General features: G+C 28.9%; 1 pseudogene; it reads left to right on the top strand.

Annotated features, from left to right (window-relative positions):
- The first annotated feature begins 703 nt into the window (after positions 1–703).
- LOC141528832 (eukaryotic translation initiation factor 2A-like) lies at positions 704–1698 on the top strand (annotated as a pseudogene).
- The last annotated feature ends 8433 nt before the right edge of the window (positions 1699–10131 follow it).

The following is a 10131-nucleotide window of genomic DNA, read 5'->3' as shown; positions in this document are numbered from 1 at the left end:
AAAATAGTTATCGGATTTTTGACGTATTTATAATAATTAATTACAATAAACTATTTGTACGTGTTAATTGCTGCGCCATGACGTCATCAATTGTCGTTGGAACTTGTGAAGGCCATATTTACATGTACTAGTGCTGAACTTGCTATTTCATGTTCGCCTTAATGTTTATTATTTACATAAAAACTTAGGTTATTCTCACGAGGATCAGGTATAACCACAGTTTACGTTTGAAATTTAAATGTATCCGGATACAATAATAATAATTAAATGTTTATATTCTGCTATTAATAATAAATTGTCAATTTGATATTTCTTATGAGTAATCGAATTATGACTCAATAAATGTAGATAGTTATGTACTATCTGCGGTTATGCTACCAGGTATTGTTATGTTTATCATTATTATAATGTATAACGTTCACGTAAGGTAATATTGAATGGGAAATATATTGAATATTACAGGTCAATACGTGATGTATAAGTTGGAAATAAATTGCATATTAAATAGAATAGTATTTGAGTAATTCATTTTGATGTTGCGAGCAAACCGTTCAACTATTGAAAGGTATAGAGGTGTTGTATACATTAAATAGTGTAATTGGGATTTTCGCTTTCCAAGTTAAGATTGTTACAAAAATTCGTCAATTATTATCACACCTCTCATGAAAAATTCTCAGAATCTCACCATCACCGATACAGATAATGGAGTTGTTGCTTGAGCTATGGCCCTCTAAGGCACGAGGAAGTGTCGTTCTTTGTTAAAGACGACGGTAAAAATTGCAAGGGTAAGACATTTAATCCAGATGGTAAATACTTTGCCTGGAATTCTGGAGCTACTGTTAAAATTGTTTTGTGCAGTACTTGGGCTGTCGTTGCTATCATCAAAAAGCCAAAAGTATGTGCTCTACAGTTTTCAACTCTTGGAACACATTTAATAATAAGATAGCCTTTCATCGTATCAGCAGCTAATCCTCAAGGAAACCCTCAGCTCCACATCTGGAAGTCAAAAAACAGCGAACATGTTCAAAGTTTTACCCAGAAATGACGAATTGGTTGGGAGCCCCAGTGGTCAGACGATGAAAAAATCTGCGCTATTTTCATCAACACGAACATAGTAATCTACGAATATGCAGATTTTGAAAAAGTTGTTCATCGTATAAATGTAACCAAAGCCGGAAGATTTAAAATAGCACCTGGAAACGCTCCTTCCACATTGTAATGTATACACCGAGTAAAACTGGACAACCATCGTTAGCTCGACTCTTCGAGTACCCGAAACCGGACAGCGCACAATCTTTAGCAACCAAGAGCTTTTTCCAGTCTGATAGAGTTGATTTTTACTGAAACTCAAAGGGTACAAGCGTGTTGATTCTGACCAGTATGGACATTGACAAAACTGGAGCTTCATACTACGGTAAGCAAGCACTGCATTACTTCAGTACGAAGGGTGACACGGCCATTGTTACTCTGCTCCACTGGTCACCAGAAGATCAGCATTTTATGACTGCTACCACTGCACCGAGGCTCCGTATGGCTAATGGGTTTAAAATTTGGCATTACACTGGTACTTCTCTGTACAAAAGGCCTTGGAACAAGCGGGAAGAACTGTGGAACAGTGCAGCCAGATCGTGCGATTTTTTTACCCCCTCTTTAGCGTCGCGCGCGCCAGGCACACAAGTAAGTGATGCCTGTCTGTGAGTCGGAAAACCGAGCGGAGCCGAGGGAGTCCGAGAAAGGTGAACGAATCGAGGGGAATAAGCCTCCTGCCACACGAAACAGAGGAATAACTCACACAACAGTAGCTCCCTGTTCGTGTGAAATTCTCAGAATCCGATTTCAGCCGAACATACAGCGGGAAAAATTATACTTTAATTTTTATTAAAATAAATAAATAATGCTTTTTTGTTAAAAATATGTAGGTTTAATTTTTTTTCTATATAAAAAATAAATTTTTTTTATCAATAAAAATTAAAATACAGAATTTTTTTTCATAAAAAAATCATTGTTACTTTTTTACGCTGTTATTAATAATAATTTATTATTAAGTAATAATAATAATAATAATAATAATAATAACTGTTATTATTTTTATAAATAATAATAACAATGGTTATTTATAATAATTATTACTAATAATTTTGGTTATTGGGAATTCCCAAACGCAGTTTTTATCTTAGTTTTCACATTTTGCCGGAAAGACCTGCGATGGCTGCGCGGCGTAAGTGTAAGCTTACGTCGACAGAACTTTTGAGATCGAGTCCTCGCCCAAACAAATTTTTTTTTTTTCATATTTTTTTTTATGTTGCTACAAACAATAATAATAATAATAATAATAACTGTTATTATTTTTATGAATAATAATAACAATGGTTATTTACAATAATTATTACTAATAATTTTGGTTACTGGGAATTCCCAAACGCAGTTTTTATTTTAGTTTTCACTTTTCATCGGCAAGACCTGCGATGGCTGCACGGCGTAAGTGTAAGCTTACGTCAGCAGAACTTTTGAGATCGAGTCCTCGCCCAACCAAATTTTTTTTTTTTTTAATATTTTTTTTTATGTTCGTACAAACAATAATAATAATAATAATAATAATAATAATAATGATAATAACAATGGTTATTTATAATAATTATTGCTAATAATTTTGGTTACTGGGAATTCTCAAACGCAGTTTTTATCTTAGTTCTTACTTTTCATTGACAAGACGTGCGATGGCTGCGCGGCATAAGTGTTAGCTTACGTCGGCAGAAGTTTTGAGATCGAGTCCTCGCCCAAACAAATTTTTTTTTTTTAATATTTTTTTTTATGTTGCTACAAACCATTGTTATTATTATTCATAAAAATAATAACAGTTATTATTATTATTATTATTATTGTTTGTAGCAACATAAAAAAAAATATTATAAAAAAAATATTAAAAAAAAAAAATTTGTTTGGGCGAGGACTCGATCTCAAAAGTTCTGTCGACGTAAGCTTACACTTACGCCGCGCAGCCATCGCAGGTCTTGCCGGTAAAATGTGAAAACTAAGATAAAAACTGCGTTTGGGAATTCCCAATAACCAAAATTATTAGTAATAATTATTATAAATAACCATTGTTATTATTATTTATAAAAATAATAACAGTTATTATTATTATTATTATTATTATTATTATTACTTAATAATAAATTATTATTAATAACAGCGTAAAAAAGTAACAATGATTTTTTTATGAAAAAAAATTCTGTATTTTAATTTTTATTGATAAAAAAAATTTATTTTTTATATAGAAAAAAAATTAAACCTACATATTTTTAACAAAAAAGCATTATTTATTTATTTTAATAAAAATTAAAGTATTCTTTTTCCCGCTGTATGTTCGGCTGAAATCGGATTCTGAGAATTTCACACGAACAGGGAGCTACTGTTGTGTGAGTTATTCCTCTGTTTCGTGTGGCAGGAGGCTTATTCCCCTCGATTCGTTCACCTTTCTCGGACTCCCTCGGCTCCGCTCGGTTTTCCGACTCACAGACAGGCATCACTTACTTGTGTGCCTGGCGCGCGCGACGCTAAAGAGGGGGTAAAAAAATCGCACGATCTGGCTGCACTGCTGTGGAAAGTCCTTTGGCAACGGTTTCCTGTAAATTCCTTCCCGGAACAAGCAATTAGTTACAAAGCTGTTGAGGGTATTGCACTCAGTGCTCCTCAGGCTTCAAAGCAAGTTTACAGATATCCCTCGGCTCGTGGTCGTACAATAAATTTTTAATTGCATGACGATGATAACGATGCTTCCAAGAAGAACACCAGCAACACGTCGTCAAAAGCCGCGCTCAAGGCCAAAAAGAAGCGCGAAGCTAAAAAATGTTAAGAAAGAGTTGGAAGCTAATGCGCAGAAAAAAAATTTAGTGAGTCTTGTTAAGTTCATATTTTTTCATATACAACAGAAAAAAAAAATTTTTGCAAGAAAAGAAAAAAATTTACAAGGAAATGAAATTCTTTAGTGAAAAAAATTTTTAATTAGCAAAAATTTTATTTTTCGGTATCTCTAAAAACATTTTGATCACTGATTGATTACTTTACACATTTTTTTTCAGTTACTGCCCGAACACTTGGCTTGAATATACACTGAGCAATAAGTTTATATTAATTGAAAATCAACGGTCTTAATAGTATACAACAACTAATCTATCTAGGAACATGTAAGTCGCTGATATATTAAAGAGCAATTATATATTTTCTGTAAGATTACTTGAGTTGGTATTTAATGCGAATATTTAAAAAATATCAAGATGACAGTAATGTAGTGAAAAATTAGAAGTTAAAATTTGAAATAATTGGTAAAAAGTTTATATTTTATTCGTTAAAAAAGATCATATATGTTTACTAATTTTATCATTTTTATTATTTACGATAAGCATTCGATATTTTTTTTTTTATAAATTATAATATTATAGTCCGGCAATCTTATAGCTTGAGAACTGACTTTGAAAGAAAAACTTTGGACAGGATTACGATAACTTTTGATTATTTTTATAATCAAAATAGAATAACTATCTGATTCAAATATATATTCATAATTTTTCTTATGATAGTACTATAATTATTAAGAAAATATAAATAAACATTAAGGCGAACATGAAACAGCGCTAGTACATGTAAATATGGCCTTCACAAGTTCCAACGACGATTGATGACGTCATGGCGCAGCAATTAACACGTACAAATAGTTTATTGTAATTAATTATTATAAATACGTCAAAAATCCGATAACTATTTTGTCTAGTCAATAGAGCAAATCGAGAGCAATTTTTAGAGCAAAAAAATATAGTATAAAGTGAATTATTTTTTGACTTATAAGAATTTTAATTTTCCAAGTTAGCAATTTTTTAAAAAATTAATTATTAATTAAATATTAATTATATATCTGGAGCAATTGCGGATTCTGGAAGAGCATTTAAGGAGCAATTATTTGGCATATAGTTTATAAAAAAAAAAAAATATTCTGCGCTAACTTCCTTCCGGTGATCTCATGAGAATGCAGCACTTTTAATAACAAATAAAAAACTAATAATAATTCTAATCAATAATACTTAAGTGATATTTAGTTAGTCTTGCTGTTTATCAAAGTTTTTATTATTATTGAAGATTTTAACCCACGAAAAAATCCAACCATGGTAAGTATCACCTATCCGAAAGAAAAATGCTATTTTGAACCATGAAAAAAAAAAAAACATTAAAAATTTTTTTATTTACTAGGCTGCGAAAATGTTAGAGAAAGAGGAGTTGAAAAAATTATTTTTGGACGACGCAGCGTTTAATCACAATTGGAGTGAGTCCGATAGTGAGGGTTATGATGGAGATACGGAAGAATTTTTAGATAATTTTCGTAATAATGTTCGTCTTAAATCTTTGAATAACGGAGCTAATGATGCTTTTCAAACGTCATCTGGCAATAAAAATGAATTAAATGAGACAAATAGTGGTAATAGTGAACTAGCTGACACGGGAATAAGAAGTCAAAATTTAACAGTAAAAACTATAAAAAGTATTACAGACTGTTTCTCTTTATTTATGGATGAAAGAATATTAACGTTAATGGTAATTTTCACAAACTCGAAAATCGCTAAAATTCGTAAGAATTATTCCAGGAGTCGAGATTGTCAAGACACAAATGTCAATGAAATTAAAGTTTTTATTGGTCTGATTATACTGGCAGGATTACTACAATGTCGTATGAAAATTGATGCTCTATGGGAAAAAGGCGGACTTGGAGTTGAAGTATTCAGGTTAAGCATGAATTTCACTAGATTCAAATTTTTACTACGCTGTGTACAGATCTCAAATTCCAGTGAAAGTAAACTAAAAAAACAAATTGATGATTCTAATAAAAATCAAGGAATCATTGAAGTGTTCCGAAAAAATTGTCAACAGAATTATAAGTGCGGAAAATCTATCGCTATAAGTCGAATAATATTGACGAATGATTTAAAGGAAATGCACAGTAAACAAAATTCATCTGTAGGTGTAGTCATATATTATGCAATGGATACAAATTCTTGCTATATTTCTGAACTTGAATTTTATAATAAAAAGTTTTTTGATGATTCTAATGACAATTGTACTATACATGAGGATGCAATCAGTTATTTACTTACCGTTGTAAGTAAAGAAATGAACGTAGTATTAGATGACAGCTGTAAACCATTGGTTTCAGATGTTATTGAGTTACAAAATATACAAAAAGTTGATATTCATGATGTTACTGAAGTCACTACCGAAAAAATTGTAAACATTTATTCTTTAATGGGACGGACAAGAAAATTGATATTAAAACTGTGGTTTTATTTAATTGATGTAGCCTGTCTGAACAGTTTTTCCTTTTATCATCAGCGCATTAATAATAATCTATCTCGATCGGAATTTTTAAAACGACTTGGTTTGGATCTTGTTTCTGATCAAATAAAGGAGCGATCTACATGTCAGTATCTACCAAGAGAATTGAGAAATGAAGCTGCTGATTTTTTATCGATAAAATCGGTTTCAAAAACTTTCAATAAGAACATAAATAAACCCGTTAGATGTATAATTTGCCCTAGAAAAGCAGACAAGAAAGTACGTTCGTATTGTCATGAGTGTGAGAGACCCATGTGTCAATCACACATGACGTCGACGTGTGATGATTGTATCAACATTTAAATAGTAATAACTTGATGTTTGGTAAGATATTCATCGAAAGTATATTACAAATTCCTTAAATATAAACTAATGTAATTTTTTTTTTCATTAGGTAATTGCAAAAAAAAGGTAGGAAATTCAGAGGAAAAAGAAATCTTGTTTACATGAATTCCAATTTATTTTGAACAAAAGTTCGTTACGGTTGAGAAGATATGATGAGCGTATAGCAAAATATTTAAATTTAATTGATCCTCAAACGAATATTGTGGAAATGTGAGAGGAAAAGGAATAATTGTAACACTATACACATAGAACAAAAATTACGTATGAAATAAAAAGAAACATATAAATTGAAAAATTTTAAATCACAGAAATTGAATGTAAAATGAATTGTTTTATTAGTTAAAATAAAAAAAATTGATTTTATCCAATTTAAAAGGTCATTCAAAATCAGATGAAATTTATAATTGGACTGGAATACTTCAAAAAAAGTCAATATTGTTATTGAAAAAAAAAATTTTAAAATAAGTTGCATAATAATAAAAATAGTGTTTTTTATTTTTTATGTAATTTCGCTTCAGGTAATTTTCTTAATATATAATTCTCTTATGATGCCAAAAAAGTATATATCATTTTTTTAATTGATTAGAAAAACTTAATAATTGAGTTTTTTACAACACTAAAAGAAATTCATATAATAACTTCATCACAATACTATACTGTGCAGAAGTTGTAATATTTCTTGTTAAAGTCTATAATTCACATGTTTCATATTTTAACTGTCATTAAAATAATATTATTCATTTGCAATTACAATCGAATAAGTTTTTCTTATCAAATATGATTAATTCGCTCAAAGAAAAGTTATTGACCATTAAAGAAAAATATGTTAGAATTAATCTCATAAAAATGACAGAAATATCATTTTAGTGTTGACAATATTTCGAAACATTGTAGTGAAAAAAAAAATTGGTTTCAGAATGTAAAATACTATTTAATAATATTCAATCAAATGTAAAAGAAATCAATAACATTGAAAGAGAATAAAAATTCAATAATAAAATAAAATGAAGTGTCACCTGGGATTATAAAGAAATTTAAATAGTCAATGATCAATATTACTTAATAATTCTAACATAATAATTCAAAAGGCTAACAATGATCCACATTATTGTTCATGAAAGATATATTTCGTTATTATTATTTATATTTATAGTTATAAGTTATATTTCTTTTTCATTTTGTTATTGAAATACCGTACTTTCATTCTATTCACGATCATGAAAATCAAAAATATTGTCACTCCATATCTATACTTGATCATACAAGAATTAAGCGAGTAAAAATTTGTATTTTAGACTTTACAAAAAGAAATATCGGAACAGTCGCGTGGGGTATAAAAATAATATTACTTATTTGGATATGAAATTCGATGAATTGTGATTATAAAGAGTAATTAACCGGCTTATAAAGAAATTACCTTCTTCTTGATAAAAATATGTCATGAAATTTACAGTTATAATTGCAATTCTTCCATAATGATTGCAGAAAATGATATTTCAGTAGTGATAATATTATTTAGTACTCTGTCATTATCAAAATACTTTAATGTTTTATAGTCATAAGATATTCAATAAAAGACTTGATAGAAAGTGCAGGAAATCCAAGACAGTTAAACTAAATTACAATTCAATATTTGTAGAACAGAAAATAGCTGTCGCGTGGGGTAATTATTGATTTTAACAATCCGGTTACAAATATTACTCAACTTTTGTTTAAAAAATGAATTCAAAGGCTGTTAGTGATCATGTATGCTATAAAAAGTAAAAATTTGTCATGTCATTGTACGATATTCAAACTGAATAACAATCCAATATTTGTGAAAAAAAAGCAAAGCTGTCGCGTGGGGTAATAACTAATTTTTATAATACGGTTACAAATATAACTCAACTTGTGTTTAAAAAATAATTTGATAGGATGCCAGTGATTTCTATTGCGTTTTTAAGAAATTAAAACAACAGATTCGCGCAATTTTTTATGCGTTTTCAATTTAAATCCCATAAATTCCTGCTTAAATTAAATAAATTTCAACAAACTTTTTCATAACGTTTCAATAATTCAGTGAAATGGTATGCAAGGCAATACTGAATCACTTTTGAATTAATAAAAACTTAATATTAAATGTCTATCAAATAAAAGCTGCACAAATGTTATATTTTTTCAATTTCTTGAGATAATTACTCATCATTATAATAATTCTTAACGTAATAATTTCATTCCATTCAAAAATTACTCCTATTTTGTCTCTACATTTTCTCAGATATAATCATAGATATACCGAGTCATTGTAATCTTATATCATTTAATTTACTGCATCAAATATCTACTTTATAAGTCAATAGAATAATATTCGTCTGTTGGTCCGATTTTTAACTGTTTTCGTTAAATAGTTTGCGCGGTTTTGTGCTATGTTAAAATTTCAACATTCTCACTCAGCGACATCTACCTTGATTCAGTGGAAGTTTTTCGTCATTCTGTAAATGTTTATTTGTTTACAATAATTTAGACGCTTGGGTGTGATGAGCATGTCATACTTTTAATAACGAATAAACAATTAATTATAATTCTAATCTTTAACTGATATTGAAGTGAAATTTTTTCATTAGGTGATTGAAAAACACGTAAGAAATACGGAGGAAAAGAGGATCCGATTTACAGAAATTATCTCCCTTTATATAAAGCTTTGTCAGAAAATTGACAGTAGTAGTAGAATTTTCTTCATAATAATTATTAATGCACATCATTTTGGTATTCTTGAGTGGTTTGTTGTTATTGAAATACTTTCCGCACTGTTTTATAGATATAAAATATTCAACAAATTACTTGATAGAACAAAAGAAAATTAAAAACATTAAAACTGAATAATAATTCATTATTTGTGAAAAAAAAAAATAGCTGTCGCGTGGGGTAATTATTAATTTCAACAATCCGGTTAAAAATATCACTCAACTTTTGTTTAAAAAATGATTTGATAGCCCTGATTAAAAATATTGATTGAAAAGTATTGGGAATCAGTTACCCTATGTGAACTGTATATCTATATATACATGAAAAAGAATTGAAATTATTCAAAAGTATTCTAATTTCATCATTTTCAATCCTTTTCAATCAATATTTTTAACCAGGGAGGCTTTCCGTAATCTTGTATGTTGTGAGAAGTAGAAATTTGTAATTTTGTTATACGATATTTATTAAAAAAAGTATTTCTACTACGTAGTATACTTCATTATACAAAAAAGCACTGAGTGAAAATTTGTGTTATAGACTTTACAAAAAGAAATATTGTAATAGTCGCTTAGGGTATGGAAATAATACTACTTATTTGAATATGAAGTTCGATGAATTGTAATTATAAAGATTAATTAACTGGCTTATAAAGAAATATCCTTCCTTTAAATAAAATAAAGT

Source organism: Cotesia typhae, unplaced genomic scaffold (genome assembly GCF_013202065.1).
Source record: "Cotesia typhae breed Kobodo isofemale line unplaced genomic scaffold, CoteBio_Ctyphae contig_44, whole genome shotgun sequence".
In the NCBI taxonomy this organism is placed as follows: domain Eukaryota; kingdom Metazoa; phylum Arthropoda; class Insecta; order Hymenoptera; family Braconidae; genus Cotesia; species Cotesia typhae.
This window is presented reverse-complemented; position numbering and strand designations above follow the sequence as displayed.